The sequence below is a fragment of the Schistocerca americana genome, chromosome 2, assembly GCF_021461395.2.
Source record: "Schistocerca americana isolate TAMUIC-IGC-003095 chromosome 2, iqSchAmer2.1, whole genome shotgun sequence".
NCBI lineage: Eukaryota > Metazoa > Arthropoda > Insecta > Orthoptera > Acrididae > Schistocerca > Schistocerca americana.
The window spans coordinates 919,756,888-919,779,005 of NC_060120.1; the positions used below are offsets into that span (position 1 = coordinate 919,756,888).

Here is a 22,118-nt window from a genome sequence, read left to right on the forward strand (position 1 = left end):
CGCATGGGTTCGTGGACTAACTGCTCGAAATAATTTTCGGAGAAAGCGTTTAGGACAATCTCGGAAGATGTTCTCTGCCTACCACCGGTTCTGAACAACTATTTTTGCCAACATATCGAGGGAAGGTTGAAGTCCCCACCAACTATAACCGTATGAGTGGGGTATTTATTTGTTACGAGACTCAAATTTTCTCTGAACTGTTCAGCAACTACATCATCGGAGTCCGGGAGCCGAACCGCACAATAACCCTGAAATAGTGGTTCGATGTGGGGCGGCGGTGGGGCGAAGTGGATTGCGGTAGTCGTCGTGGGGGTTGTGGACCACTGCGGCTGCGGCGGGGACGGAGCCTCTCCGTCGTTTCTAGGCCCCCGGTTAACATACAATACAACACAATACAATACAAGAGAAGCACACCTGGGGACAATCATGGTTCCATGGGCAACCACAGACATTTATTCGTGAAGGTACTGACCATCTTGTCTCACAGTGGTATAAGTGCAATGACAGGCTGGCGATTACTTTTGAAGTAATAAACAGTTTACTTGCTTCTTTACACCTGTCTCGTTTCATTTGACTTCCCCTTGTATTTCTTCATTTTGTACTATATCAGTCTACTTGATTTTTACTGTTCGATCTCTACATCGAAGAAGAAAGATGCACGAGTCGAATTAAAATTCAGGGTGAAAGGACATGAAGGATTAGACACACTGATGATGATGGTATTCTCAGTGAAAGTGAAGAAGAATTACAAGCCGTACTGAATGGATGAATGGTCTGCTGCGCACAGAATATGGATTGAAAGCTAAAAAAAGTGCGTCAGAGTGAGTGAAACCTAGCATCGAAGTTGGAGAGCTAGAAGGAGAAGTAGTGAACGTATTCTGCTACTTTGGAAACAAAATAACATATGACAGTCGAAGCAAGTAGGAAATTAAAAGCAGACTGACACAGGCAAAGAGAGCGTTCCTGGAGAAAAGAAGTTGTAATGTTATGTGAGCCTCACTGCCCTTTTTTTAACTAATTTGTGCCTGATTTTATTCTGAGAAGCTCAGTAATGTATGTAAACACCGTAAATGTAAATGTGATTCAAAAAGTACTTGAAGTGAAGTGAAGCGCAGCTGGGCAACAAGAAACTCTTTAGCGTGCAATCCCCGCAACGATAGTAGTTGTGAATCTTTGAGTATGGACTTAAAAAAAAAGACAATTGATTTACTAAAAAAAAGAGGACTGTTAATCTGTATCTTGTGGAAAGAGGGCGTGTTGCTAGGCCGTCGCTCAGAACGTGTTGTTACATTTAATGAAAATTGATATTTTAGTGATAAAATCTGAGTAAAGTATGTGTAAAGGTTGCCAAACATGTATGTATACAAATTTTCTGGAAGTGCAGAATAGAAATATCTTATTTTTTTAAAAAGGAGGTCTTATGGGACCAAACTGCTGAGGTCATCGGTCCCTAAGCCTACACACTACGTAATTTATCTTAAACTAAATTACTCTATGGACAACACACACACCCGTGCCCGAGGGAGGACTCGAACCTCTGACGGGGGGAGCCGCACGGACCGCCACAAGACGCCTCAGACAGCGCCGCAACCCAGCGCGGCAAAATGATAGTAACAATAATATAACGATTTTTAAAAGAATATTTGTTTGAGTGGGTTTTCATTAAATGCAAAATCGGCTGATTTCAGTAGTAATTTATCACATTGCATACCGCTGAATAATTACACCTAAACCGCTCAATATGACACGGCACCAAAATGCCAATAACAGATTTTTAATATATCTTTTAAAACTTCATTAAATTCCAGTCATGAAATTCGTGGAAATGACTTTAGGGCGTGTAATTAGATATGGCCAAATGCTAACTACATATTGCTGTATCTACTTACAAGGGAACCTCCCCATCGCACCCCCCTCAGATTTAGTTATAAGTTGGCACAGTGGATAGGCCTTGAAAAACTGAACACTGATCAATCAAGAAAACAGGAAGAAGTTGTGTGGAACTATGAAAAAAATAAGCAAAATATACAAACTGAGTAGTCTATGTACAAGATATACAACATCAAGGAGAGTGAGAAATCAGGGGCGCCGTAGTCCCGTGGTCAGCGATAGCAGCAGTGGAACGCGAGATCCTTGGTTCAAATCCTCACTCGAGTGAAAATTTTTATTTCTTTATTTTCGTAGTTATGATCTGTCCGTTCGTTCATTGACGTCTTTGTTCACTGTAATAAGTTTAGTGTCTGTGTTTTGCGACCGCACCGCAAAACCGTGCGATTAGTAGACGAAAGGACGTGCCTCTCCAAAGGGAACCGAAAACATTTGTTCGCAAGGTCATAGGTCAACCGATTCCTCCACAGGAAAACACGTCTGATATATTCTATACGACACTGGTGACGGCATGTGCGTCACATGACAGGAATATGTTGTCGACCCACCTAACTTGTACACTTGGCGAATGGGTAAAAAGATTCTTCTACCTTGCCCGATTTAGGTTTTCTTGTGGATGTGATAATCACTCCCAAAAAAGTGATGAAAACATAAGAGTTTGTCACATAAACTACAACAAATGACTGCAACAGTCGCACAGTTTTCCCTGTGCTCTGTCAAAACATACGTTTTTAACGTTTTCAAATTTTTCCGTGTGTAGGCCGTCAAATCTTGCATATGTCCAAGCAAATCTGAACATGTCCTGGAATTTTGGAGAGCGAAGTTGATTGTGTGTGTGTGCCTGAACTTTGATAATTGTCTGAAAATAAAAAATTAAAATTTTCAGTCGGGGGAAGATTCGAACCAAGGACCTCAGGTTCCACAGCTGCTCACGCTAACCGCAGGACCACAGCGCTACTACGGTAGTACTAACATTAATATTGGACTACTCAGTTCGTATATTTTGCTTATTTTTTTTCATAGTTCCACACAACTTCTTCCTGTTTTCTCGATTTATCTGTGTTCAGTTTTTCAAGGCCTATCCACTGTGCCAACTTATAACTAAGTCTGAGGGTGGTGCGATGGGGAGGTTCCCTTGTTAGTATCAAAATAATACATAAATACCAAAGAATAGCTCCTCACGGGTTTACACTCTCATCATATCTTGCCGAGGGCGGCTTCCATGGAAACTCGACCAGCCCCTCGCAAAACAAGTGCAATCTTAAGTTCTGTTAACAATTGCCACTACTAAAACACAAAAACCCACATTTGCCAAAAAGGCAAATATTCAGTCTTAAACAGCACTAGCACCTAAACGCTTGACGAGCACATAGATCCAGCAAGTGAATGGTGAAGGAGAAACAGAATTACATAGCGCAAAAAAGCTATATTCTTTTGCAATGTTGAAACTCGTCCACTTTCAAAAAATGGTTCAAATGGCTCTGAGCACAACGGGACTTAACATCTGAGGTCATCAGTCCCCTAGAACTTAGAACTACTTAAACCTAACTAACCTAAGGACATCACACACATCCATGCCTGAGGCAGGATTCGAACCTGCAACCGTAGCGGTCGCGCGGTTCCAGACTGAAGCGCCTAGAACCGCTCGGCCACACCGGCCGGACCGTCCACTTTCAAGGGACTATGAACGTTCGTCATGGCAGAGCGTTATAATTCAAAGTCAACAGTTACTTCGAGCCAGACAAAAACTGTTGGAACCTTCAGGCGACGGAGGAAATATTCATATTTCGAGAATACATTTTCAGCTTCTGCTCACATAAGGTAGCTCTTGGCACGATAGATTCCTTATGGGTAACGAACGTCGGCCAATATAAAATAGCGTAGAATCCTTCCTCCCTGAAATACACTTACCTTCCATTTCGGCAGCAGATATTCTAAGATTCCATATTCCCAGTCGCCAGGCAGCCCCAGCTTCATCGTTCACTCCGCACCACCACCACGAGTCCGCCCCTGATTGCGGAGTGGTCAGCGCGACGGAATGTCATACCTAATGGCCCGGGTTCGATTCCCGGCTGGGTCGGAGATTCTCTCCGCTCAGGGACTGGGTGTTGTGTTGTCCTTATCATCATCATTTCATCCCCATCGACGCGCAAGTCGCCGAAGTTGCGTCAACTCGAAAGACTTGCACCAGGCGAGCGGTCTACCCGACGGGAGGCCCCAGCCACACGGCATTTCCATTTACCACCACGAGGCCCAACCCGCTGTAGCGGCACAGTCCTACCTCTAACACGGCGATCCACCTTTCAAAACCGCTCGCCCTGCCCCCCTTTCTGCAGACCAAGGAAATTCCGTATGTCTACCGGCAAAGATAACCGAGCTTTAATAGATCAAGGGGGAGATTCGAACGCCTCAATAGGAAACATATTGGATTTCACATGTGTGGGTGATAGGTGTTTGGAGGCTGGTAGTATTGCAGATAGGTGGGGAAAGGACGTGATGGAGCCTCATTTGGATTGGGAGGAGTAGGGTGTGCGACGACTGATTAGAATGGAGCCCATGAGAACGATTTCATGGTGCAGAAGGGGGAGTTGATTAAGTTAAAGTGGGATAAGATATGGATTGTTTGGAGATGGAGACAAGATGGGACACACTGATACAAGTGAGACAGGCCACCATACTTGAGAGTGACAGATACAATAGTGTGTTGGTACTCGAGTTTATAGGAAGTATTCTGTCGGAGGTACCCGCCAGGTTAGCCGAGAGCGTTAATGCGCTGCTTCCTGGAGTCGGGTAGGCGCGCCGGCCCCGGATGGAATCCACCTGGCGGGTTAACGACGACGGCCGTTGTGCCTGCCAGGCTGGATGTGGCTTTTATGCGGTTTTCCACATCTCCTTAGGTGAATATCGGGCTGGTCCCCACATCCCGCCACAGTTACAAGGCTCGCAGACATTTGAACACTTTTTTACTATTCCATGAATTACACTAGTCGCAGACAGTTGGGGTACACTAATTCCGTCCTGGGGGGGTACGGGGTGGCGGCAGGAAGGGCATCCGGCCACCCCTTCCACTGACATTGCTAAATCCGATTAACCATGCCGACCCTACCTAACTGTGGGAAAAGGCACAAGCGAAAGAATTCTAAGTGTCTGACGTGCTAGGGAATTTTATGTGTTGGTACAGGATGACATTCGGAGAAAGTAGTCAGGTACAGAAAGCAAGGCAGAGGGCAAGTCCTTCCAGGGCTTAGAGAGAGAACTAAGACTTGGGAGGAGCAGAGCTGTATGCAATATTTGCATAGATGAGGGTGGATGAGATAAGGGATCTGTAGCTTGCTAGACTGCCAACTTTACATTGAGATGACAAAAGCCATGGGATACCTCCTAATATCGTGTCGGACCTTCTTATGCCAGACGTAGCACAGTAGCTTCACATGGCAAGGGCTCAACAAATTACTGGAAGTCCCTGGCAGAAATATTGAACCATACTGTCTCTATAGCCTTCCATAATTGTGATAGTGTTGCCAGTGCAGGATTTTGTACACGAACTGACTACTCGATTATGTCCCACATGTCTATGTGGTGGCATCGAGCATAAGAGGCGATCCTATTAAATATGCAGGTATTTATCCATTGGTGCAGGTGACCAATGATCGACGTCGCTTGCACAGACCAATGTAAAGTTTCATCGCCTGTACTGTACGAGAACTTTCTCCCACATTTTATCAGTTGCAGGAGAGGGATCCTGTTCCGTTGTTTGATACACGACTTTTTCTGCTGTAACACGCTTTGTACACTGTCATACATTTTTTTTTTTTTCACCACGACTTCAGCATCTGTGTCAGATTCTAAACTGACATTAACACGTTTGGCCCATTGGCTCCCCCACGAAACTAGACATCGCACAGTGTAAATCACATTATGTGATAATTAACAGTGTACCTGGACTGTTGGGATGGAAAAGACACCCTCGATGTACTGTAATAACAAGCATCATAACTGATAGTGCGATCAATTTTAGCAATTTTATCGTAATTTCAACACCGACCAATGACGCAGCAGCATGCTTACCAATTTCTGTATCATCGCTAAACAGCCCCTCCACTACTTTGTGAGTACCATCATGAATATAAGTAGATGTATGTGCAGTATGTTCATTCATTGTTAATTCTCGAACATATAAACCAACGTATCGCAGATAGCGACCTACATATCTCTAGCACTTCGATCATAATGCGTAACTTACGATCTTCCTCTGTTTGGATAGGAGTTACAGGGTATTCTCGCATTGTTAGAGACCGAAAGATCTCCTCGCATTGTCTTTGACCAAAGCTCCATGCAAATGACCAGAAGTAGTGTGAACCGAGTCTGAACCCACACCCATCCAAGAGCACAAGATTTGTCGAGGAGGTCAGCACCCCTTATCTACTATACAGTAGATTTGAAACTGTTGTTAAGAACAAGAAACGGGTGGTTTTTATGCGTGATGGAGCTCCAGACGGACGGAGTTTGCTGCGCTTTACTTAAATCAACTGCGATAGAAATTCTAAAGCATTGTTCTAGTGTGTGGAGTCAGTACCAAGAAATTATTGGTAAGAGAGAACATAAACACATGCACTCCTAAGGCTACAATGTTCTGCACTTAAAACACGCCATAATGTTAGATCGTTGCGGTTTACGACCTATTAGTCGTATGAAATGCACCGCTGTTATTATTCCAATGTAAGAAATATATTTCCAGCGCATTACATACATTCTCCTTGCAGGTTTCCCTACGATAAACTATAATGATAAACTGTAAAGTGAAAAACTACTTCCTTAAAACATCGGTTCCTTGTGATACACGTACAAATGGTTCAAATGGCTCCGAGCACTATGGGACTTAACTTCTGAGGCCATCAGCCCCCTAGAACTTAGAAGTACTTGAACCTAACTAACCTAAGGACATCACACACATCCATGTCCGAGGCAGGATTCGAACCTGCGACCGCAGCGGTCACGCGGTTCCAGACTGTAGCGCCTAGAATCGCTCGGCCACCCCGGCTGGCGATACACGTACAATATAGCGTTCCAGAGGTGTATAGCCCCCACTATTCACATCCGATCATGGTTCAGAAATTATACTATGCTAGCATCAGTCCCATATAAACTGACCGTTAGTAACTGGGAATGCTTCCTACAAAGAAAGGGACAAACGCATAGCAGCGGTGTTTGAAATGTGAAATTACATGTCATTCCGCCACTAACTCCGTAAACAGGACATCTGTCAAGAATATGTATGCACGGAGATTATAGTACCTCACAAACCCCTGTCGCTAACTTAGAATCACCATAGTTATGAAACTGAAGACTCGATTTTTATGCCCAAGATGCGGCAGGGGAAAGGAGTACGTCGCATAAATCTTCGTTCGTCTAGAGGAATGTGTCGAAACATGATGGAAGTCCTCTGATAACCAAGAGGTTTGCTGTTAACGATCGGAAGTAGACAGTGCTCTACGCCACACACAGAACACGCAGTTCAAATGGTTCAAATGGCTCTGAGCACTATGGGACTCAACTGCTGAGGTCATTGCTCCCCTAGAACTTAGAACGAGTTAAACCTAACTAACCTAAGGACATCACAAACATCCATGCCCGAGGCAGGATTCGAACCTGCGACCGTAGCAGTCTTGCGGTTCCAGACTGCAGCGCCTTTAACCGCACGGCCACTTCGGCCGGCGAACACGCAGTTGTATGCGAGTCTAACGTATGTCTACACCTGATACATACCGACAGAGCAACGAAAACAAAAATGGTCAAATGACATGCAGCAACATGTTCCTCTCTCTCTAGAATGCATCGTCAGTCTACCATTAAAACCTACCTCGTTACAGCTTCATCTCACCCTATCACTCCATCCACTCTCTGTCATTATTTAACGCATATGCAAGTAAGTTTAGAGGCAGATGGTTCTCTTTTTTCCAGAAAAGCATCGAAGACAGCAGTCAACTCGCGCGTGTCACTATTACCTGAATAGGCATACAGTAGAATGTTGCCTCGACGAAAAGTAAAAGATTGAATCCCCAGTTCCCGGTGCTTCCACTCGCCGTTTTCCCACGTTCCTCTTGCTGTCGTATACTCGTTCCCATGTACAAGAATTGTTCTGCACCAATCAGAAGAGATGCACGTACTCCCTAAATTTCCCCAGCATTTCCGCGTATTTTCCCTCAATTTATACGTATGTTTCACAGTTTTTTAGTGGCACTTCTACCCATGCGATCATGACGTAACCTCTCGTTCCGTGTTCTAAAATTGCTTGTAAATGTAGTACAGCTGCCAACATCTAGCGCAAATGCACTATTTTTCTGATCGGGAGGCGTAGTATAGCACTGTACTCCGTTGCATCTAGTCTCCTCCACGCACATATTCCACATTTGCAGTGCGTTTGCTCTATTTTCTGTATGTCAGTGTATGTGCTTGTGTCGCAGATGGCTCCCAGACATATAGAAAGCAGAGCAAACGTGCTGCAACTGTAGGATATGCAGTTTGGGGGTGACTGGTTGCAATTGAGTACAGTGCTATACTACGTGTACTATAGTGTATGGCGGTGTATTCTGATTGGATGTGTACAACCGAAAAAAAACAATGTATTAAACTATTTGTGAAGGAGTAAACAGGAACACTCGTGTGTGATTGATAGTCTGTTGGATATGGTCATCCTACGGTACAGATGATGAAACTGTACACCGGTCTGTGAAAGCGACTTCAATCACGAACCACCTGCTCGACTGAACCAATAGCTGTATGTTGCATAGGATCGCCACACATGTTTGGGTGATAGACATGAATGCACCTTGAGAGATACAGATCTCCTTCAGACTACCTGTACGTAGTTTGGAGATGTGTCGCAAAATCTTCATCCTTCCTCCATGCCATGTGTGATGTGTCATCATCATCAGTTATCTGCTATATTAGCAGGCCCTTTGCCTCTCCATTTTCTGCGATCCATTGCTTCCTTCTTAAGGCTGCTGTATGTTGTATCGTCCATCATGTCATCCAGTATCTGGAATCTCTTCCTTCCTCGCTTCCTTTTCCCTTCTACATAACCTTCTAAAACTGTTTTTATCAGTCCGTCATTCTTTCTTAATATATGCCCAATCCAATTTCTTTTTCTTCTCTTTATTACATCTAGTAACTGTCTTTTCTCTCCCACTCTTCTCAGTACCTCTTCATTTTTTACTCTGTCCATCCAACTTATTCTTTCCATCTTCCGCCATGTCCAGATCTCAAAAGCCTCCAGCCTTTCTTTGTCTTTTTTCCTCATAGTCCATGTTTCAGCGCCATATAGAAGAACACTCCATACAAGACATTTTATGAGTGTCTTTCTGAGTTCTCTGTCCAGACCGCTGCAGAAGATTCTCCTTTTCTTATAAAACGCCTCTTTTGCCATTGCTATTTTTGTTTTAATTTCTGTGGTGCACTTCCAGTCGGTGTCTATCCTGCTTCCAAGATACTTAAAATTTTGCACCTGTTCTAGTGTTTCTCCATTCAGCACAATTTTTATTTCCTTATTTCCCCCTATTGCCAATACTTTTGTTTTATTTGTGTTAATTTTCATTCCATATTTTTTCCCGTTAGTTGCAATGGTGTCCACCAAATCCTGTAATTCTTTTTCTCCTGTGGCTAGAAGGACAATGTCATCAGCGAATCTCAAGCACCCTACTCTTCTTCCTCCAATTTCTACTCCTTTGTCATCTAATGAGCATTGGTCAATCATATTTTCCAAGTACAGGTTGAAAAGAGTAGGTGATAAACAGCATCCTTGTCTTACTCCTTTCCCTAGTGTGATCCAGTTTGTACTTTCTCCTCTCACTTTAACTGAAACTTTTTGAGTAAGGTATAATGAGTTTATAAGTCTTCTGGTTTTCCAGTCCACTCTCTTTTCCCTCATAATAGTCGCCAGCTTGTCCCAAACCACATTGTCAAATGCCTTTTCTAAATCGATGAAGCACATATATAGGTCTCTTCCTTTTTCAATAAACCTTTCTCCCAAGATTCGTAGGAGCCCTATTGCATCTCTGGTGCCCGTATTCCGTCTAAAGTCAAACTGCTCCTCGCCGAGATTCTCCTCTATTACTTTTTCAAGTCTTTTATTAATTATTCTTAACATCACTTTGGCTGCATGTGAAATGAGGCTGATTGTCCTGTGCTCGCTGCATTTCTTGGTTCCTTGTTTTTTCGGTAATGGAATCATTACTGTTGTCAAAAAGTCCTCAGGCAATTCACCACTGTCATATATTTTATTACATAACCTCAATATTTCTCTTATTCCATTGTGGTTCAAGCATTTTAGTATTTCTCCCGGTATTGTATCTGTACCTACTGCTTTGCCATTTTTCATTGCAGCAATGGCAGACTTTACTTGTTCCATTATGATGGTCGGTCCTTTCTCTTCATCACTTACACTGTTGTGTGATTCAAGTTCCAGAGTTTCTGGTTTGCTATTTGTGTCATACAGCTCTTTTATATATTCTTCCCATCTCTGGAGGACATCGTCACGATCTTTGTACACTACCTCTTCGTCTTTACTCAAAATTTCCATAGTAGCACTTCCTGCTCTGTTTTGTTCCCATGTCATAGTCTTTACTCTGTTGTATAGTAAGTCGTATCTTCCCTTCCTGTCCAGTTCTTCAATTTCATCACATTCCTCTTTTAGCCATTTTTTCCTAGCCTGCTCTGTTTCTCTTCGCAGTTCGTTATTTAATCTTCGGTATATCTTTCTTGCATCTTCAGTGTTCTTGTTTTTCAATTTTCTTCTCTCCTTCATCTTGGAAATCATTTCTTGTGGGACCCATGTTTTTTTTTTTTTTTTGACCTTTTCCCTTTTACATATCCTACATTTTGCTGTCCTGCTTTAATGATTCCTTCTTTCAGCATATTCCCATACTCGTTGGCATTATCAGGTACTTCTTTGTCTCGTAATGTGTTTAGAAAGTCCCGAGACAGCATTTCTGTAATTTGTTCTTTGTTGGACCTTATCTTCTCTAAATCCCACTTCTTCACCATTGTCGCCTTTTTCAGTTTTTTCATTCTTATTTCTATTTCTGCCATAAGTAAGTTGTGGTCACTATTAATATCAGCACCTGGTAATGTGTGCACCTTCTTGATTCCATTCCTGTATCTTTCTTCTACCAGCATAAAATCGATTTGGTTTCTGTATTTATCCCCTGGTGATTTACAAGTGTAGAGCCTCCTCTTATGGTTCTTGAACCATGTGTTTGCCGCTGTCAGCTGCCTTTCCCTGCAGAAGTCAATTAACCATTCACCTCTGTCATTTCTCTTTCCAAGACCATGACTGCCTACTATGTTTCCCTCTTTCCCTTCTCCCACAATGGCATTCCAGTGTCCCATTACTATTTTGCAGCATTTTTTTTATTTTCGTCCATTATTCTCTCTATTACATTGTACGTGTGATGTGTAGTCTTCCTAATTTTCCCAACAAGGTACACCACCGTAACTGCTTGTACTCTCTCTCCTACTACCTTGTGTTACAGGGCAAAGCTTCGTTTGGCGCCGACCTTACACACTGTACACGGTTGGTGAAGCTATGACAATGTGTTCCCATTTCCACTGAGTGGTCAAAACGTGCTGCTGTCACATTAACTCAGCTCGTCCTGTTTCCACACAGGGTGCAAAAGGCCTTAGATATATCGCTCCTTACAGATCAGACTTAAATTGTGACTATCACATGGACTAAGCTGCAGGGAGGGTGGGGCAGAGACATAGGACCAGTTGCAAGATGTAGAGGGGCTGTCTAAAAACAGCGTTGGAGTTCTTGGTATATGGGATCCTTAGCAGATAGGTCCGAAAAAAAAAGTGACTCGTTTCGAGATACGAGAGTGGTACGAATATCATTCACCAGTGGCTGTAATCATTAAAAGACGTCTCTACAGGATCCATCGCAAATATGTGGTTGATTCCAATTTGCTGACATAATTTCGCTCAGCAGTGACCGTGTGTGCCTGTAGACTCAAGACCGCTTTTTATGCTGGGTAATGGTAACATAGGCGTTATGATCATGTTTTTAGATAGCGCAGTCCTTACGCGAAATGTATGTTGTGGGTTGTAGAATCCCTCTGTGGTCACCTTCAGTTGTCATTTCTCAATGGTGTTCCTCGAAAAGAACATCGTGTTCCCTCCATGGATTCCCAGTTGTCCCACATGACGAGTGTAATCCGATTGCTGAAAAAAAAACATTACTGGCCATACAAAGTGACTCAATTTAATCAATTAGCCAATCAAATCGATATCAATGACGTGCTGCCTGACGGGTGGAAGAGACGGCTAGGGCAGCACAGAATGATTCTTGACAAGCGTTTTTTTCTGTTTTTTTTTTTTTTCGTTGCCGCGATATCTTTTAACGAAATTTCAATCTCCCACCTACACTGGGCAAGACAGGCTCTCACGATCTGTTTCGTAAACGCTAGTATGATATAGCATCGCACTGGTAAAAAGGAGCCCTGTCGTAGTGTACAAAACATCTATGTTCTCTTCAATTATAGCTTCTTGTTGTCAAACGTAAAATGAATTTTTTTTCCCGACATGTGTGTCAATGGTGTGAAAGATTGCCTGAAATGTTTGTAATACACACGTGCATGACAGTTTATTTATAGACTCTGAATGCAAGAGACGCTCTCAGGTCGTGTAATTTGATCAATAAGCTGGAAGAAATTGCGTAATATAGATTCTTTTTCTTTGGAGTTTAAATTCTCGCTTTTTATTTACTCTGATGACGGTTTCGAAATAATGAGGACATTCTGCGGTGATCGGTAGTTCTCGCATCAGAATAGTCGAAGTTGGTTTTTTTTCCTGATTTTATGCACAATGGGCATGTCTCTGCTGATCATTTGTGATTGGTGGCAGTACACTTCGCTGGATATCATAAAATAATAAGATGCGAATGCAGTCGAAAGTAAAAACTATACCGATTTTGCTCATAAAACTAAAAGAAAATGGACTTTACCTATTTTCGTGCAAAAGAACCTTTATTATGGTCGAAAATGTGTTTTGCTTTTTTTAATAAATGATTATAAATGTGTTGACATCCTTATCCAAAATTCTTGAAAAAGTAATGTATTGTAGAGTAGCTTCACACCTTTGTAAAAATAAAGTTTTAACAAAATGTCAGTTTGGTTTCCAGAAGGGTTTTTCACCGGAAAACGCTATATATACTTTCACTAGTGAAATATTAAATGCTCTAAGTAACCGGAAGTCACCCGTTGGGATTTTTTGTGATCTGCCAAAGGCTTTTGATTGTGTAAATCATGGAATACTTCCAGATAAGCTCAAGTACTGTGGTATGAATGGGACAGTGCTCAAATGGTTTAAATCATACCTAACTGAAAGAATGCAGGAAGTTGAAATAAACGGCCCACATGATATGCAAAAACTGGTGATTTCTCAAACCGTGAAACAATCAAGAATGAGGTGCCGCAAGGTTCGGCCTTGGGTGCTCTGCTATTCTTAATATATATTAATGACTTGCCATTCTATATTCACGAAGATGCAAAGCTGATGATACAAGTATAGCTATCACACCCAACAGACAATAATTAACTGATGAAATTGTAAACGATGTTTTTCAGAAAATCATTAAGTGGTTCTCTGCAAATGGGCTCTCATTAAACTCTGACAAAACACAGTATATACAGTTCCACACAGTAAATGGAATGACACCATTAATAAATATAGACTTCGATCAGAAATCGGTAGCTAAGGTAGAATATTCAAAATTTCTAGGTGTATGCAATGATGAGGGGTTGAACTGGAAAAAACACACTGAGGATCTGCTGAAACGTTTGAGTTCAGCTACTTACGCTATTAGGGTCATTGCAAATTTTGGCGATATACTTCTGAGTAAATTAATTTACCACGCCTACTTTCATTCTCTGCTTTCGTAAGGCATCATATCCTGGGGTAACTCATCATTGAGTAAAAGAGATTTCATTGCACAAAAGCGTGTAATCAGAATAATTGCTCATCATTGAGTAAAAGAGTTTTCATTGCACAAAAGCGTGTAATCAGAATAATTGCTGGAGCTCATCCAAGATCATCCTGCAGACACTTGATTAAAGAGCTAGAGATCTTCACTGTAGCCTCACAATATAAATACTTATGAAATTTGTTATTAGCAGTCCGAACGAATTCAAAAGTAATAGCAGTGCACATGGCTACAACACTAGGAGAAAGGATGGTCTTCACTACTCAAGGTTAAATCTAACTTTGGCTCAGAGGGGGTAAATTATGCTGCCACAAAAGTCTTTGGTCACTTACCTAATAGCATCAAAAGTCTGACAGATAGCCATATAGCATTTAAAAGGAAATTAAAAGAATTTCTTAATGGCAACTCCTTCTACTCATTAGATGAATTTTTGGATATAGGAAGTGGGTGATTTCCCCAACACCCACAAAAAATTAAATATATTAAGTGTCATGTAATATTTTGTGTAATGCAATATCTTGTATAGACACCTTTTATTAACCTGACACGTTCCACATCATTATGAAGTGTCGTATTCGTGATCTATGGAACAAGTACTGATCTAATCTAATCTAATGTAATCGAAATAGCGAGAGAAACGCGTTGTACGAACCAGAATAACGGCTAACCAGAGAATAAACTCGGGACAACTTAACCGGCGATTTCTGACCGGTTAGCGAGCTTAGCCGGGGAATAAGTTTTCAAGAGAGCAGGAATAGTGACAGATGCAGACAGCGATAACGGTATTTTGGCTGAAGTGTTCGTGAGAATGAGGAAGGGAAAGAAACTGAGATGACGCCGATTACGAGTTTATATCCAGATTTCGCTTATCAGAGGGAACCGTGCCTCGTATTTTCAATCTTGTATATGAGAATTGGAGCATGTGACGAACAGGTGAGACTATTTCTCTGTTTTCAATAATACTGTTCATTTATAGTGATATGCATTTCACTACTTCGTTAATTCTGTCATGTTATTTATCTAATTCAGGCACGTTAAAATGACGATTCATAGAAAAATAGTCTTGTTTACCTGGTGTGTGTCACAATTGCTGCAGTAAAAAAAAAGGACTATTTCGTCTTATTTAGCAGATAGTGCCATAATAGACCTAACCAAATCGAAAAACCACACCAACTACCTGCTCAGTTTGCATTAACAGCTTTTTCTGTTTTTAACGAAACATCGATTTTTCGTGCAGCAAAACGTTTTGATGAAATAGTAGTGTCTCAATTTTATCAATGGCAGAAAATATCGTTACACTTTGTTTTCTATTAGGAATACCCCCTTTTTGTAAACACCACAGCAGTGTCGAAACAACTTTCCAGATTTTATTGAAAATATTAGGATTACAGTCCCATTAATATTTCAGAGCAAGAAGATCGTCTCCCACCTACCATTATTCAATGAAGCCAGTGAACTATTTGTTCTTTCTCAGGTTAAGTTTAACACAATAAGATCAAGAGAAAAGCAAGATTTTTTCCTTAATAGAAAGTGATGCTTCCCCAGTTATAGGACGTAGCTGTTGTTTATTTGTTATTAGTATTACTCACATAAGCCCATCCATATTTATCATAAAATAATAACTGTATTTGTATGCTATAAGAGCAGAACAGGAGTCTAGTCATCTGCATAGTTGTAGCATGTGGAAGAAGTGCCTGGAATGCTATGTTCTTAAATTTCCTTGAATGACAAAAACATAGGTACTTTCATCCAGTTAACAGGAATATTTTGTTATTGGATACACATAATCATAACAGTGGAACGAGTGGCTGCAAATTAAGTTTTTAAATTTCTCTTGAATTGTTTCATGTCATTCTTTTCTTTCTTTTAGTGATGACTCTGTTCTACCAAAGAATCAGCTACTACAGACACTCAAATATTTTGCCTCTGATGATTTCTTTTTGTCCATTGGAGGCTTTATTGGTATTGGCAAGGGGATGGATACTGTACGCTTACAGGTAATACACTTTTTAAACTCCCTTCTGTCCAACACCAGCATCTCGCCAGTTGAACATATTTCCCACCAAAAAGAATAAAGATTGTACCTTACACCCCTCTGCCTTTTTCCTGCCAGCTTGTAGGTGTAGGGTAAAGTTTGAGTGTATCTGTCGCTAGTTTCGAGTGCTATTGCGAAATTTTTTCCCAGCAGGATAACATCGTGGAATCGTCAGTTGTTGAGCTGTATTGCGCTTTCATGCTGTCCTTGTGTGACGCTATGCATATACGAGGTGTTACAAAAAGGTACGGCCAAACTTTCAGGAAACATTCCTCACACACTAAGAAAGAAAAATATGTTATGTGGACATGTGTCCGGATACGCTTACTTTCCATGTTAGAGCTCATTTTATTACTTCTCTTCAAATCACATTAATCATGGAATGGAAACACACAGCAACAGAACATACCAGCGTGACTTCAATCACTTTGTTACAGGAAATGTTCAAAATGTCCTCCGTTAGCGAGGATACATGCATCCACCCTCCGTCACATGGAATCCCTGATGCGCTGATGCAGCCCTGGAGAATGGCGTATTGTATCACAGCCGTCCACAGCAGACGAGCACGAAGTGTCTCTACATTTGGTACCGGGGTTGCGTAGACAAGAGCTTTCAAATGCCCCCATAAATGAAAGTCAAGAGGGTTGAGGTCAGGAGAGCGTGGAGGCCCTGGAATTGGTCCGCCTCTACCAATCCATCGGTCACCGAATCTGTTGTTGAGAAGCGTACGAACACTTCGACTGAAATGTGCAGGAGCTCCATTGTGCATGAACCACATGTTGTGTCGTACTTGTAAAGGCAAATGTGCTAGCAGCACAGGTAGAGTATCCCGTATGAAATCATGATAACGTGCTCCATTGAGCGTAGGTGGAAGAACATGGGGCCCAATTAAGACATCACCAACAATGCCTGCCCAAAAGTTCACAGAAAATCTGTGTTGATGACGTGATTGCACAATTGCGTGCGGATTCTCGTCAGCCCACACATGTTGAATGTGAAATTTTACAATTTGATCACGTTGGAATGAAGCCTCATCCGTAAAGAGAACAGTTGCACTGAAATGAGGATTGACACATTGTTGGATAAACCATTAGCAGAAGTGTACCCATGGAGGCCAATCAGCTGCTGATAGTGCCTGCACACGCTGTACATGGTACGGAAACAACTGGTTCTCCCGTAGCACTCCCCATACAGTGACGTGGTCAACGTTACCTTGTACAGCAGCAACTTCTCTGACGCTGACATTAGGGATATCGTCAACTGCACGAAGAATTGCCTCGTCCATTGCAGGTGTCCTCGTCGTTCTAGGTCTTCCCCAGTCGCGAGGCATAGGCTGGAATGTTCCGTGCTCCCTAAGACGCCGATCAATTGCTTCGAACGTCTTCCTGTCGGAACACCTTCGTTCTGGAAATCTGTCTCGATACAAACGTACCGCGCCACGGCTATTGCCCCGTGCTAATCCATACATCAAATGGGCATCTGCCAACTATGCATTTGTAAACATTGCACTGACTGTAAAATCACGTTCGTGATGAACAGTAACCTGTTGGTGCTACGTACTGATGTGCTTGATGCTAGTACTGCAGAGCAATGAGTCGCATGTCAACACAAGCACCGAAGTCAACATTACCTTCCTTCAACTGGGCCAACTGGCGGTGAATCGAGGAAGTACAGTACATACTGACGAAACTAAAATGAGCTCTAACATGGAAATTAAGCGTTTCCGGACACATATCCGCATAACATCTTTTCTTTATTTGTGTGTGAGGAATGTTTCCTGAAAGTTTGGCCGTACCTTTTTGTAACACCCTGTAGTTGTGTAATTAGGCCCGATCTTTGTAATTATGTAATTAGGATCGATCTTTGCGCCAGTTTCCCGTCCAAAAATAAATAAGGTACACTAACCTAACCTTCCTCTCCCGCATCTGGACAGTTTCCATGTGTTAGGGAGTGCACATGGGCTTTCCGTCCAGTAGAATCAGCATTTGTGTCCCAGAAAGGGCACAGCCATTTTTAATTTCCTGTCAATTCCATACACCTCTGGTGGTTCAATTGTGTTAGGGGGGTACACTTGAGCTTTCCGTCCAGAAGGACCAGGGTCCGAGTCTCGGAAAGGGTATTGCCAGTTTTAATTTCGCATCAATTCCCGGGTGGGGTGGGATGTCAGCACTGCCCTGGGACAAAGAAACCCCGCCAAAATTCGAAATTCCCACGAAAATTCGAAGTTCCCACCAATAGGGTAGGTTGGTGGAGGGAGGGGGGAGGAGGGGCTGTGCCACACGTGGTACTGAAAAAACATGAGATGTCATTCGGGGGAGGGGGTGGGCGTGGTCGGGGCGGGGGTGATTAATTGATCAATTTAATTAATTTGCATATCAATTTGATGTCGAAATTGCGCTACAAATGGCCTTATACTACTAATCAGATGTAGCTGTGTTGCCTGTTCTAAGGTGCATGAAGTATTTTTTGTGACAGATTTATTTTTCCCGCTCTGTACTGCTGTTAGCTTCCTTCCTTCTATCATCTTATGTAAAATATTGCTTCCTAGCTCAGATAACTGTTTAACTTCTTGCATTACTCTGTTCCCTGTTCGGTTGTTAAGCAGGACTTTATTCTCCCTTCTACTACCCCTCATCACTTAAGCTTTATTCATTCTTAAGCCATATATTGTGCAAACTATACCGTCAATTTCTTTCTTACATCCACATAGAATGGCTGACTTGCTTACGAACGTCAGCAATGGTGTCTGTTATTGTCTCGCAATTTCATTACCCCTCTGAAATATTCTCTCTTCCTTCACCGCTTCTTTGGCGTACATGCTGAGTACATCACTTGTATGGTATCGTCAGTTTTTGAACTGTATTGCGCTTTTAAGCTGTTCTTGTGCAGCGCTATGCATATAGTTGTGTAATTAGGCCCAATCTTTGTGATTAATTGCGTAATTAGGATCGATCTTTGCCTCAGTCTCCCGACCAAAAATAAATAAAGTGCACTAACATAACCTCCTTCTCCCACATCTGGACAGTTTCCACAGTTTCCATGTGTTAGGGGGTATTTGTATGGAGTGTAGCCATGTATGATTGTTATGATTTCTGTATTATTAACCTCGATTTAAGACTGAAGTAATCACATAATGAAACAAGATTTTATCATTTTTTAAAATTTTACTAACTTTATTAACCTTCAAAATAAACAAGGAGTTCCATCGAAGTACCAGATTTTTAAAGAATTCCACCAGAGAAAGTTTCGGAAACCCCTGATCAATGTGATCGTTCCAATTTAAGTTTGTTCGTAACTGTAATTTCTAGGTTCGTATTTAGTTGAGTTGACAGCCTATAAATCTGTGTGATTCATCGTGTAACCAAAATTTAACGGACTCTTTTTAGAGCTCATCTGAATGACAGTTGCCACTTTTCACACCATACAGAGTCCGCAGCTCGTGGTCGTGCGGTAGCGTTCTCGCTTCCCGGCGGGGTCAGGGATTTTCTCTGCCTCGTGATGACTGGGTGTTGTGTGATGTCCTTAGGTTAGTTAGGTTTAAGTAGTTTTAAGTTCTAGGGGACTGATGAGCATAGATGTTAAGTCCCATAGTGCTCAGAGCCATTCGAACCAATCGAACACCATACAGACATCGTAAGTCATTTTGCAATTGATTTTGGTATTCTGGTGACTTTACTAGACGGTAAATGACAGCATCACCTGAAAACAATCTAACAGGGCTGCTCAGATTGTCTCCTAAATCGTTTATGCAGATTGGATGCATCGGATGGCTTATAACACTTCCTTGGGGAAAGCCATGATTTTCCGTCGATCACTAAGATATCACGAATCCCGTCGTACAATAGATAGTCCATAGGTACGCAATTTGATTAGCAGTCTCTTGTGAGGAACGGTGTCAAAAGCCTTCTGAAAATTTAGAATGTTGACATCAATTTCAGCTCCCTTCTCGATAGCACTCAGTGTGAATAAAGAGCCAGTTTTGTTTCATAAGGACGATATTTTCTGAATCAGTGAACATAAAAAATGCTCAAATGTGTGTGAAATCTTATGGGACTTAACTGTTAAGGTCATCAGTCCCTAAGCTTACACTCTACTTAATGTAAATTATCCTAAGAACAAACAGGGACACCCATGCCCGAGGGAGGACTCGAACCTCCGTCGGGACCAGCCGCACAGTCCATCACTGCAGCGCCCCAGACCGTTCGGCTAATACCGCGCGGCTCGGTGAACATAGTTTATGTTCCAAAGTCCTACTGCAAATCGATGACAGTAATATGGATCTGTAATTCATCAGATTGCTCCTATTGCCTTTCTTGTGTATTGATGTGACCCGTGCGATGTTCTGTCCTCTTGGTATGGGTCTTTCGTCGAGCGAGCGGTTGTGATGGTTGCTAAATTATGTGAGCTGTTGTAGCAGCGGACTCTGAAAGGAACATAATTGGTATGCTATCTCGATCGGAAGACTTGTCTTTATTACGAGTACTGTTATATCAGCAGTGTTCAGGTAGGTGAAAGTTATGATGTCTGTATTGTTGTATTCAGTTGGAGATTACGGCAGAAACAATACGGCAGTTTTTTTTTTTTAAAGTTCTAACTGTATTGTTACAAATTAGCATATGCAACCGTATGGAAGCAAGAGTCGGTGTTCAATGCAGCTAACGTCCGTGTATTCCCTCCACTATATTACTACAGCTTACATGCGCCGTTCACATTTGTATTGCGAATACAGAGCATGCGAGGGCCATAGTTGTGCTGTGTCTAAATGTCTGCCAACCTGGTATATTCTGTTAATGTCCCAGAGCAGAAGTAACTCCTAAGTCGTAGGGTTAGGCTTTCTTGATATGAGGCTGCAATGATAGTTATTAGCGAGTGGTCTAACGCTCTCAGGACTACTAAAAAAAAGTGTCTCTTAAATTCAAGGATGTCACTGACTTTTTAATAAGCAAAGCGACGTAGCAGATGAAACACAAATTTGTGATGGAAAATGTTCTACTACAATGTCATGCGTTAAACAGTTCAAACACTCAAGAGTGCTAATCTTCCATAGCATGTAAGCTTTCTCGGCCGGCGTCTTCATTAATTAAAACTTCCGGGCTGAATTGCCGTGGTCCATATATAAAACTTCTTCTCCTTCCTGACGTTTCGTTGCCGGCTGCGAGCAACATCTTCTGAGACGCACGACACCCCTTAGCTACCCCAGGTGTGTATAAAATTCCGTGTAGCTGTGGCATGGTTTATATTGGAACAACCAAAAGGAGTGTTAATACCCGCCTAACGGAACACAAAAGGAACTGTAGATCGGGACAGATTGAGAAATCAGCTGTTGCGGAACACGTTTTCAAAGACGGTGATCACGAAATAAAATTTAGTGAGACAAACGTGATGCCTAGGACCTCACATTATTATACTCGCATGTATAGAGAAGCTATAGAGATCTACAAGCACGGAAATAATTTTAATAGAAAGGAAGAAGGATTAAAACTAGACAAGATATGGCGGTCGACTTTGTACCAACGAAGTGACAATCGATTACCTGTAATCGAGAGAGATGGCACTAGCCAGAGATAGTTTTAAAGTCGAAAGCACGTGACGAGTGGTGGCGCCATCTAAGCTCTCTATACATGCGGGACCTCCAGCACCTAGCAGCCAGTCGCCGACTCACCTCGGAAGATGTTGCCCGCAGCCGGCAACGAAACGTCAGGAAGGAGAAGAAGTGTTATATATAGACCACGGCAATTCAGCCCGGAAGTTTTAATTAATGGAGCGCTAATCTTTGTTCATATAGCACTTTACATAATTGACTGTCACATACGAAAATATAATTCTTATTTACACTCTCTACTCTGCATTGCATGCAGTGTCGTGGTACATTAATATTTACATATTCGGGGAGAAAATAAGATATTAGACATGCGACATTGCCTTCACCGAATCGTACAGCCGATGTAACAGCGTGCTGTCACCTCTATCACTCGACTCCAGCTCCCAAGCCGGCTGATGTGGCCGAGCGGTTCTAGGCGCGTCAGTCCGGAACCGCGCTGCTGCTACGGTCGCAGGTTCGAATCCTGCCTCGGGCTTGGATGTGTGTGATGTCCTTTAGGTTAGTTAGGTTTAAGTAGTTCTAAGTTCTAGGGGACTGACGACCTCAGAAGTTAAGTCCCATAGTGCTCAGAGCCATTTGAACCATTTTAATTTTTTTTTTTTTGTTAAGTCCCATAG

At 42.2% G+C, this 22,118-nt stretch overlaps 1 protein-coding gene across 1 annotated transcript in view; it reads left to right on the plus strand.

Moving 5' to 3' along the window:
- Positions 1-22,118, plus strand: part of LOC124594877 — a 307,913-nt gene that overhangs the window by 198,437 nt on the left and 87,358 nt on the right. The gene's annotated exons all lie outside the window — the stretch shown is intronic.